Genomic DNA, 12,507 nt, shown 5'->3' on the forward strand with positions numbered 1-12,507 from the left:
ATTTTAATTTTATTTAAATTTTGCTTTATTATTTTAAAAAAAATTTAAATATAAAAATATCAATAGTATTTTTCCTTAATTTCTGAAATTGAGTTTGGTGTCCCGTAGTAAGTTTTCTTTTAAAAATATTTTTTTAAAAAAAATACTAGTATTCTCTTTTCTTTAATTTTTAAATTTTTAGTTGAACTCTTTATATTTATTTTTGAATTCTTCTTTTACTTCTATTATTCTTTATTTTATTTCTTTAAAAAAAAGAATTCTGTTCTTTCTTCTTTGCTTTCCTATTTACCACATGGTGCGTTTAATTCTTTTTAGTGTTTTATGCTAAGAAAAATAATGGAGAGAGATCATATGGGTTACTACTCACACCCAATGAGTAATTCATATTATTGTGAATGGGGGAACTACCCAAATTTTGGTTGGCAAAGTCAAAACCAAAGAAACTTTAGTGCTCCATGTTCCAACTATCAAGAATCACCATCTCTATATTCATATCAAGAACCACCACCGCCATATTCATACCAAGAACCACCACATCTCTACCCATTTTAAGAACCATCATCTTTTCACTCTTTTTAAGAATCATTATCTCCTTCTTATTCATATCAAGAGCCACCATCTCCTTATTCATCTCAAGTACCATCAGATATTGAGTTTCTCATGAAAGAATTCATACATGATATAAAGACGAGTGTCAAAAATGTAGAGAAACATGTGGAGTCGATTATGAAGTCCCAGAAAGAGGAACAAGCAAATTCCTTCCCAAGAGATATAATGCAAGATCTTATAGAAGAAAGGGGGAAAGTCAATCAAAGAAATTTATACTCCAATGAATTAGAGAACTCTCCACCCTCACACATGGAAGAAGAGGAAGATGCAAAAATAAAGGAGGAAGATGCACAGACAAAGGAGGTTGTAAGGGATGAAAACAATGATGGGAATCTACATTCCACTGAAGTAAAGACTGGCATAGATAGTGAGTTTATTGAACCACCAACTCAAGAAGTTCTTGATGAAAGGTACACTCTAACCATCACACAACACCCAAATCCTGAAATCAAAGAAGTGAAGGAAACCAAGGAAAGCACTGAAAACGGGATTGTGACCAAGAAACACAAGAAAATATCCATAAAAAAGAGAAGGTAAAAAAAAATAATCCAACCTCTACACCAACAAGCAAGGTGGATCAAGTTAATCACAATAAAAGAAGGTTTGTTTGGAGGAAATTATATCAGGGGGCACTAATTTGCACATCTCCCCCCTTGGAGACATTTCTTTTAACCAACTGGAAGAAGAGGAAGAAAATTAAACAATCAAGGGTCAAGCTAGTGACATTAAAGAAGCGCTTGTCGGGAGGCAACCCGATAATTTCGTATTCTTAGTTATTTTTTGTAGTAGTAGTTTTATTACTTATTAGATTTTTATTGAGTTTTTACTGTTTTTTTCTGATCATGCAGCTATTTTAGAACAGGAACCGGACACTTGAAAAAAAAAAACGAGCACACGGCGCGCAAGCGTAGCTGACGCGTACGCGTCATATATGTGTGCGTGAAAAAATAAAGGTGAACAGAAAGTTGCGCGGGAGTGGCGCAGGAAGTGTGCCTTTCGCACAAACATGTTCACGCGTACGCGTCCATGACGCGTGCGCGTCATTTGTGATTTTCGCACTCCACGCGTACGCGTCAAGCACGCGCACGCGTGGATGAGTAAAAATGGCGTAAAAGGTTTTTGGCCAGAGAGTTATGATGGTGTGGGGATGGAACTGTGCTGAGCGCACAAGCCCCACCACGCGGACGCGTCCCTGACACGTGCGCATCCTTTCCCCAAAAGGCCATCCACACGTGCGCATACATGACGCGCACGTGTCATATGAAAATTTTGATTCCCAAGCCTCGTGAACAAGGAGTTGTGCATACGCGCGGTTGCCTTCGCACGATTCGCACAAACCAAATCCACGCGGACGCGTCCCAAACGCGTACGCGTGCCTCACGCGTACGCGTCGCATGCGACGCCCAAATTAAACCACTCGCGCCTGATTTTAAATCATCTACCCCAATCCTAATTATCTCTTGTTCTTTTATCCTTTTATTATTCTTTCATCGTAATATTTGTTTTTCTTTGTTTTCAGCTCTTCTTTGCTTGGGGACAAGCAAACCTTTAAGTTTGGTGTTGTCGCTACGCTTATGGCTTTTCTGTTTATTTCAATAGCACCAACGGGAGATGAAAGTTCTTTATGGAGGAATGAGATGGCCACTAGCATAACTAAGGTGGTTGAGTTCCTTTTATTCTATTTCTCTTCCGTTCTTATATTATTGTTTTCTATTTTCTGTTGCTATAATTGCCTGCATGATCTTTAGTACTTTTAGTTCTTAGAATTAGTTTTATGTTATTTGTCTCATGTACCGCTCACTGAACTTGAATCTAAAAAGAAAAAGAAAAAGAAGTGATATATTGCATGAGAAATTGAGTTTATATTGAAGAGTAGTCTTATTCACTTACATGTGGTGGTATTTTCTGTAACTCTGAATGCATGACATGAACAGTGCATATTTAAATTTGAATCAAAGAATGTTAATGTACAAGGAATAGGGATTTAGAGAATTATTATGATTTCTCTGAAATGAACAAAAATTTAATCCTTGAAGCAAAAGAAACAGCATTGAAAAAAAAAGGAAAAAAGAAGCAAGGTCCAAGGCTCTGAGCATCAATGACTAGCAAGGTCAGACATTATTAAAAGCTCAAAGAGTTGTTTCCGTAGTCACATGCTTGTGGTGTTCTTGTGTTAAGTAATCCTTGAGACAAAACATTTAGAGTCGAGATGAATTACAATCAACAAGAGTATGCCAAAGGCTTTCAGCACCACTGTCTGGGAGTAGCTGAAAGAGAAATCAGAACTTCAAAAGAGTTCCCCAGTTAAGTGCTTGTGGTGTTTCTGTGTCAAGTAAAACTTGAGACAAAATATTTAAAGTCGCGGCTAGGCTCAAGGTGCAAAGCACCAAAGAAAAGAAAAACTGTTGTATTCAAGGGTTAAATTGAATTACAAAAGATCAGAAAATTCATAATATTATCCGGATCCTAATTCCGAATGACAGTAACATTCTTCTGATTCAAAGGAGAGTGAGATGCCAAAACTATTCAGGAATGCAGTTGTAAAACCCACTATAAGAAGAGACATGAGCTTAATCGAACTCTCATTCTCATAACAAATTCACATTCTAAGCCTATATTATTTTGGTTGCTTGAGGACAAGCAACAATTCAAGTTTGGTGTTGTGATGCGTGAGCATCTTTCCTATCTTTTCTTAGTGGATTTGCATTAAATTTGTTAAGTTTTATCAAGAATTTATTATCTTTCAGCCACTATGGATGCTACTTTGAGTCTTTTGCAATTTTGTTTATTTTAGGTAGCATTCGGATGAATTTGATGGAGTTTCTACAGAGAAAGAGAAGAAACCAAGGAGCTGACCAGTGAGGAGCGATGCGTACGCATGACTGATGCATACGCGTGATTTGAAGCATTCCATGGCGACGCGTGCACGTGACTGACGTGTATGCGGGAAACGAGAAGTTGCTCAGCGACACGTGCGTGTACCTGACGCATACGCGTGACACGCGAAAAAGGCCATCGACGCGTACGCGTGACATGCGCGACATGCAGAAAACGGAGAAAATGCTGGGGATGATTTCAGGCCAAGTTTTGACCCAGTTTTCAGCCCAGAAAGCACAGATCAGAGGCTGCAGAGTGAAGGAATCAAGTGGTCCCCATCCATCAATTGAAGACTTACTGATTGCCATAATTAATTCTAATTTAAATTTAAATATTATTTTAAAATTAGGAAAAGATATTTTTTTATTTTTAGAAGATAGACTTTAAATTTATTAGGATTAGGTATAAAAAGGAAACATTAGTTAACTTTTTAGAAGAGCTCAGCCTAATGGACAATCCTTATTTTCTCTCTGAGCCATGAGCAACTAAACCTCCACTGTTAAGGTTAGGAGCTCTGTCTATTTGTATGGATTGATTCTATTATTTTCTTTATTTTAATTTATATATTGATTTATATTTCAAGAATTATTTTCGTTCTTTATTTTATGAATATTGGTGGAACGGAAGTATGACCCTCTTTCTAATTCAGTTCTTGTATAACTTGGAAAAGCTCTTTACAAATTCTCCTAAATTTTGATTATTTGGACTTAACGGGATACGTGATATATAATCCTTTTATATTTGGGTAATTAGGATTTCTGTGGCATATAAACTAGAATTAAGCTTCACCCTCTAATTGTAATTAACTGACCAAGGAATTGGCAGTTGATGAATTTTAGAGGAGACTAGGAAGGTCTAAGGAATTAGGGTCTAGTCACATATAGTTTGCCATGAATTAAATCTTGCATGATTAAAATAAATTAATAAGAAAAGTTAATCCAGAAAATAGATAACTCTGAAACCTTAACTGTCTTCTCCATACTTTATTTCCAACCCATTTACTTTACTATTTTAATTTCTGTACGATTGTTTAATGCTCGTTGAATATTCAAACACTCTTTTCTGTTTGTCTAACTAAGCCAATTAATCAATCATTGTTTCTTAGTCCTTCCATCCTCGTGGGATCGACCCTCACTCACTTGAGGTATTACTTGGTACGACCCGGTGCACTTGCTGGTTAGTTTGTGGGTTATAAATATCGCACCAAGTTTTTGGTGCCGTTGCCGGGGATTGATTGTGATTAACAACTATTAGTTGTTTGATTGCTTAGATTAGGTGTTTTAATTTTAATTTTATTTAAATTTTGCTTTATTATTTTCGAAAAAAAATTTCAAATATATAAATAGCAATAGTATTTTTTCTCAATTTCTGAAATTAAGTTTGGTGTCCCGTAGTAAGTTTTCTTTTAAAAATATTTTTTTAAAAAAAAAATACTAGTATTCTTCTTTGTTTAATTTTTAAATTTTAGTTGACCTCTTTTTATTTATTTTTGAATTCTTCTTTTATTTCTATTATTCTTTATTTTATTTCTTTAAAAGAAAGAATTATGTTCTTTCTTCTTTGCTTTCCTGTTTACCACATGGTGCGTTTAATTCTTTTTGGTATTTTGTGCTAAGAAAAATAATGGAGAGAGATCATATGGGTTACTACTCACACCCAAATTATTCTGAATGGGGGAACTACCCAAATTTTGGTTGGCAAAGTCAAAACCAAAGAAACTTCAGTGCTCCATGTTCCAACTATCAAGAATCACCATCTCCATATTCATATCAAGAACCACCACCTCCATATTCATACCAAGAACCACCACATCTCTACCGATATCAAGAACCATCATCCTTTTACTCTTATTAAGAATCATCATCTCCTTCTTATTCTTATCAAGAGCCATCATCTCCTTATTCATCTCAAGTACCATCAGATATTGAGCTTCTCATGAAAGAATTCATACATGATATAAAGACGAGTGTCAAAAATGTAGAGAAACATGTGTAGTCAATTATCAAGTCCCAGAAAGAGGAACAAGCAAATTCCTTCCCAAGAGATATAATGCAAGATCTTATAGAAGAAAGGGAGGAAGTCAATCAAAGAAGTTTATACTCCAATAAATTAGAGAACTCTCCACCCTCACACATGGAAGAAGACGAAGATGCAAAAACAAAGGAGGAAGATGCACAGACAAAGGAGGTTGTAAGGGATGAAAACAACGATGGGAATCTACACTCCACTGAAGTAGAGACTGGCATAGATAGTGAGTTTATTGAACCACCAATTCAAGAAGTTCTTGATGAAAGGTACACTCTAACCATCACACAACACTCAAATCTTGAAATCAAGGAAGTGAAGGAAACCAAGGAAAGCACTGAAAAGGGGATTGTGACCAAGAAACAGAAGAAAATATCCATAAAAAAGAGAACGTCAAAAAAAAATAATCCAACACCTACACCAACAAGCAAGGTGGATCAAGTTAATCACAATAAAAGAAGGTTTGTTCGGAGGAAATTATATCAGGGGGCACTAATTTTCACATCACCCCCCTTGGAGACATTTCTTTTAACCAACTGGAAGAAGAGGAAGAAAATTTAACAATCAAGGGTCAAGCTAGTGACATTAAAGAAGCGCTTGTCGGGAGGCAACCCGATAATTTCGTATCCTTAGTTATTTTTTGTAGTAGTAGTTTTATTACTTATTTGATTTTTATTGAGTTTTTACTGTTTTTTTCTGATCATGCAGCGATTTTAGAACAGGAACTGGACACTTAAAAAAAAAACAAGCACACGACGCGCAAGCGTAGCTGACCCGTACGCGTCATATGTGTGTGCGTGAAAAAATAAAAGTGAACAGAGAGTTGCAAGGGAGTGGCGCAGGAAGTGTGCCTTTCGCACAAACATGTTCACGTGTACGCGTCCATGACGCGTGCGCGTCATTTGCGATTTTTGCACTCCATGCATACGCGTCAAGCACGCGCACGCGTGGATGAGTAAAAACGGTGTAAAAGGTTTTTGGCCAGAGAGTTCTGATAGTGTGGGGCTGGAACTGTGCTGGGTGCACAAGCCCCACCACGCGAACGCGTCCCTGACACGTGCGCATCCTTTCTCCAAAAGGCCATCCACGCTTGCGCGTACATGACGCGCACGCGTCATATGAAAATTTTGATTCCCAACCCACGTGAACAAGGAGTTGTGCGTACGCGCGGTTGCCTTCACGCGATTCACACAAACCAAATCCACGCGGACGCGTCCCAGACGCGTACGCGTGCCTCACGCGTACCTGTCGCATGCGATGCCCAAATTAAACCACTCGCGCCTGATTTCAAATCATCTACCCCAATCCTAATTCTCTCTTGTTCTTTTATCTTTTTATTATTCTTTCATCGTAATATTTGTTTTTCTTCGTTTTCAGCTCTTCTTTGCTTGGGGACAAGCAAACCTTTAAGTTTGGTGTTGTCGCTACGCTTATGGCTTTTCTGTTTATTTCAATAGCACCAAAGGGAGACGAAGGTTCTTCATGGAGGAATGAGATGGCCACTAGCATAACTAAGTTGGTTGAGTTCCTTTTATGCTATTTCTCTTCCGTTCTTATTTTATTGTTTTCTGTTTTCTGTTTCTTTAATTGCCTGCATGATCTTTAGTAATTTTAGTTCTTAGAATTAGTTTTATTCTGTTATTTGTCTCATGTACCGCTCACTGAACTTAAATCTAATAAGAAAAAGAAAAAGAAGTGATATATTTCATGAGAAATTGAGTTTATATTGAAGAGTAGTCTTATCACTTACATATGGTGGCATTTTCTGTAACTCTGAATGCATGACATGAACAGTGCATATTTAAATTTGAATCAAAGAATGTTAATGTACGAGGAATAGGGATTTAGAGAATTATTATGCTTTCTCTGAAATAAACAAAAATTTAATCCTTGAAGCAAAAGAAACAGCATTGAAAAAAAAAGGAAAAAAAGAAGCAAGGTCTAAGGCTCTGAGCATCAGTGACTAGGGAGGTCAGACATTATTAAAAGCTCAAAGAGTTGTTTCCCTAGTCACATGCTTGTGCTATTCTTATGTTAAGTAATCCTTGAGACAAAACATTTAGAGTCGAGATGAATTGCAATCAACAAGAGTATGCCAAAGGCTTTGAGCATCACTGTCTGGGAGTAGCTGAAAGAGAAATCAGAACTTCAAAAGAGTTCCCCTGTTAAGTGCTTGTGGTGTTTCTGTGTCAAGTAAAACTTGAGACAAAATATTTAAAGTCGTGGCTAGGCTCAAGGTGCAAAGCAACAAAGAAAAGAAAAACTGTTGTATTCAAGGGTTAAATTGAATTACAAAAGATCAGAAAATTCATAATATTATCCGGATCCTAATTCCGAATGACAGTAACATTCTTCTGATTCAAAGGAGAGTGAGATGCCAAAACTATTCAGGAATGCAGTTGTAAAACCCACTATAAGAAGAGACATGAGTTTAATCGAACTCTCATTCTCATAACAAATTCACATTCTAAGCCTATATTATTTTGGTTGCTTGAGGAAAAGCAACAATTCAAGTTTGGTGTTGTGATGCGTGAGCATCTTTTCTATCTTTTCCTAGTAAATTTGCATTAAATTTGTAGAGTTTTATCAAGAATTTATTATCTTTCATCCACTATCGACGCTACTTTGAGTCTTTTGCAATTTTTTTATTTTAGGTAGCATTCGGATGAATTTGATGGAGTTTCTACAGAGAAAAAGAAGAAACCAAGGAGTTGACCAGCGAGGAGCGATGCGTACGCATGACTGATGCGTACGCATGATTTGAAGCTTTCCATGGTTACGCGTGCACGTGACTGACGCATACGCGTGAAAAGAGAAGTTGCTCAGCGACGCGTGCGTGTACTTGACGCGTACGTGTGACACGCAAAAAAGGCCATCGACGCGTACGCGTGACATGCGCGACATGCAGAAAATGCAGAAAACACTGGGGCGATTTCAGGCCAAGTTTTGACCCAGTTTTCAGCCCAGAAAGCACAGATCAGAGGCTGCAGAGTGAAGGAATCAAGTGGTCCCCATCCATCAATTGAAGACTTGCTGATTGCCATAATTAATTCTGATTTAAATTTAAATATTATTTTAAAAATAGGAAAAGATATTATTTTAGGTTTAGAAGATAGACTTTAAATTTATTAGGATTAGATATAAAAAGGGAACATTAGTTAACTTTTTAGAAGAGCTCAGCCTAATGGACAATCCTTATTTTCTCTCTGAGCCATGAGCAACTAAACTTCCACTGTTAAGGTTAGGAGCTCTGTCTATTTGTATGGATTGATTCTATTGTTTTCTTTATTTTAATTTATGTATTCATTTATATTTCAAGAATTGTTTTCGTTCTTTATTTTATGAATATGGATGGAACGGAAGTATGACCCTCTTTCTAATTGAGTTCTTGTATAACTTGGAAAAGCTCTTTACTTGAACAATAGCTTGAAAACAAATTCTCCTAAATTTTGATTATTTGGATTTAACGGGATACGTGACATATAATCCTTTTATATTTGGGTAATTAGGATTTCTGTGGCATATAAACTAGAATTAAGCTTCACCCTGTAATTGGAATTAACTGACCAAGGAATTGGCAGTTGATGAATTTTAGAGGAGACTAGGAAGGTCTAAGAAATTAGGGTCTAGTCACATATAGTTTGCCATGAATTAAATTTTGCATGATTAAAATAAATTAATAAGAAAAGTTAATCCAGAAAATAGATAACTCTGAAACCTTAACTGTCTTCTCCATACTTTATTCCCAACCCATTTACTTTACTATTTTAATTTCAGTACGATTGTTTAATGCTCGTTGAATATTCAAACACTCTTTTCTGTTTGTTTAACTAAGCAATCAATCAATCATTGTTGCTTAGTCCTTCAATCCTCATGGGATCGACCCTCACTCACCTGAGGTATTACTTGGTATGACCCGGTGCACTTGCCGGTTAGTTTGTGGGTTATAAATACCAACTCTGTTAGCTTATTGGGCATTGAACGCCCTTGCTGTCCACCCTGACTAGCGTTAAACGCCAGTTCCTCTAGCATTCTAGGCGTTCCAGCAGGGATGCCCTTGATGGCGTTCAACGCAGCTTCCCTGGGTGAGTGGGCATTGAACGCCCAGTGAGGGGTTCCTCACTGGCTTTCAGCGACAGAATGGCTGCCTGGTTGGGCGTTGAATGCCCAGTGAGGGGTTCCTCATTGGCGTTCAGTGCCAGAAAGCCTTCCTGTTTGGGGGTTGAACGCCCAGCCAGTGCTCCCTGGCTGCGTTCAACGCCGACTTTTCTGCCAGGATGGGCAATAAATGCCCTGTGAGGACATCCTCACTGGCGTTTAATGCCAGGCTTGCTGCCATTGTGGGCGTTAAATTCCCAGTGAAGGCTTCTTTACTGGCGTTTAATGACTTCCCATTCTCCTCTAATTCGGCCTCATCCTCCATGGTTATGGCCTTGCACTCTTCACTGGGATTAACCTCAGTATTACTGGGAAGAGTGTCTGGAGGGATCTCTGGGATCCTTTTGCTCAGTTGACCAACTTGTACCTCCAAATTTCTAATGGAGGACCTTGTTTCATTAATAAAACTATGAGTGGTCTTAGTGAAGCTGGAGACTAGAGTGGCTAAGTCAGAGAGGCTCTGCTTAGAGGTCTCCATATTCCCTTAGAAGATGGGAATGGTGGTCTATTATTGAACCTATTCTGGTTCCTACCACCTTAGTTGTCATTGAAACCTTGCTGAGGTTTCTGTTGATCCTTCCATAAAAGGTTACGTTGATTCCTCCATGAACGATTGTAAGTGTTTCCATAGGACTCTCCCATGTAATTAACCTCCTCCATGGTGGGTTGATCAGGATCATAAGGTTCTTCTTCAAGAGAAGCTTCCTTATTACTGCCAGCTGCAGTTTGCATCCCAGTGAGATGTTGAGAGATCATGTTGACCTGTTGCATCAGGATCTTATTCTGAGCCAAGATGGCATTCAGAGTCTCAACTTTATGAACTCCTTTCTTCTGAGGGATTCCATAGTTTACAGGATTCCTCTCAGAGGTGTACATGAATTGGTTGTTTGCAACCATCTTAATGAGTTCTCTAGCTTCTGCAGGCATTTTCTTCAAGTGAAGTGATCCACCTGCAGAGCTGTCCAAGGAAATCTTGGATATCTCAGACAAGCCATCATAGAACACACATATGATGGACCATTCTGAGAGTATGTCAAGAGGACATCTCCTGATCAGTTGCTTGTATCTTTTCCAAGCTTCATAGAGGGATTCACCTTCTCTTTGTCTGAAGATTTAAACTTCCACTCTAATCTTGCTCATCTTTTGAGGAGGAAAGAACTTTTCTAGAAAAGTATTAACAAGCTTTTCCTAAGAGTCAAGACTTTCTCTTGGTTGGGCATCCAACCAAAACTTAGCTCTGTCTCTTAAAGCAAAAGGGAAAAGCATAAGCTTATAGACTTCAGGATTAACTCTATTAGTCTTTATAGTATCACAGATCTGTAAGAATTCTACTAAGAACTGATGTAGACCTTCCATTGGAAGTCCATAGAATTTGCAGTTCTGCTACAGAAGAGAGACTAACTATGGCTTAAGCTTAAAATTGTTAGCTCCAATGGCAGGTACAATAATTCTTCTGCCATAAAAGTCAGAGGAAGGCATGGTGAAGTCACTAAGGACCTTTCTGGGCTCCTCTTGTGGTTCGGCCATATCCTCTGTTTCTTGTTCAAAATTTTATGAAAGGTCTCTTCCGGAGTGTTGTGCTTTAGCTAGTTGTGAACGCCTCCTTAGAGTCTTCTCAGGTTCAGGATCATGAGTCAAGAGGGGTTCTTTATCCCTGTTCCTGGTCATAAACAAGAAGAAAAGAAAAAGAAAGAAAAGAAGAAGACTTTCTATTCCAATAGACAAGAAGCTCCTCCTTAGAGTCAGAATAGAAGAAAGAAGAAGAAAAAAGAAAAGAAACACTACAACAAACAAGGCTTTTCGCAACGGTCAAAAACCATTGCCATAGATTGAAAAACCGTTCCCTAAACTTTAGGCAACGCTTTGGCAACGGTTTTTGACCTGTGGTATATGCAGCCGTTGCCAATGCTCAAAGGCAACGGTTTTTTACCTAAGGCAACGGTAACCAAAAAACCGTTGCCAAAGTTATTGGTATAGGCAACGGTTTTGAAACAAAATTTTAAACAACGGTTTCAAACCATTACTCGAAATGCAACGGTTTTAAACCGTTCTTTTTCATGATACAACGGTTTAAAACCGTACATGAATAGGCAACGGTTTTAAACTGTGGTAGTTTTGTTATCCACAACAGCAACGGTTTTAAAGCATTACCATTGGTACCGTTTTTTGGTAACGGTTTTTGAACCGTTGCCATTTTATAGTTGTCTAAGACAACGGTTTAAAAACGTTACCATTGGTGTCATTTTTTGGCAACGGTTTTAACACTGTTGTCCTTTGTAACTTTTGACAACGGTTTTTTGTAATATATAATTTTTTATTTCCAATAGTAGTTTTCTCGTGAATCAAATTAATTTCATTTTTTTAATTATTTAGAGTCAATAAATAATCTAAACTATTTGAATAAAGTCACTAAAGAAAAATAATTGAACATTTTCCATCAAATTTGACTTATAAAAATTGTTGTAAGATCCACAATCACATTCAAAATACCACAATATATATACTATCATGACAAAGAAGAGTTGAACTAGCTAAGTAGCAAATAGATTTATCATCATGTCCGATCCACAAGTTCATGACTTTTACTCTGTAACATTTGCTCTTAAAAGTTTGACCTTAATGAAGTTCGATTTCCCCTTCAACATTGTTTTCCTGTAAAAAAAGAAAAAAAATCAAATATAAAACTACTAATAATGTCTACTAAAATTAGCATAATAAGGCCATCATCATCATTGCTCAACCAAAAATAGACATGAAATCAGCCATTAACAAGGATAAAACAGCACTCTACAATTTGAAATCGTTCATTCCAAGCATCAGCAGCAACCAAAAAGTTCA

Source organism: Arachis ipaensis, chromosome B08 (assembly GCF_000816755.2).
Source record: "Arachis ipaensis cultivar K30076 chromosome B08, Araip1.1, whole genome shotgun sequence".
Classification (NCBI taxonomy): Eukaryota; Viridiplantae; Streptophyta; class Magnoliopsida; order Fabales; family Fabaceae; genus Arachis; species Arachis ipaensis.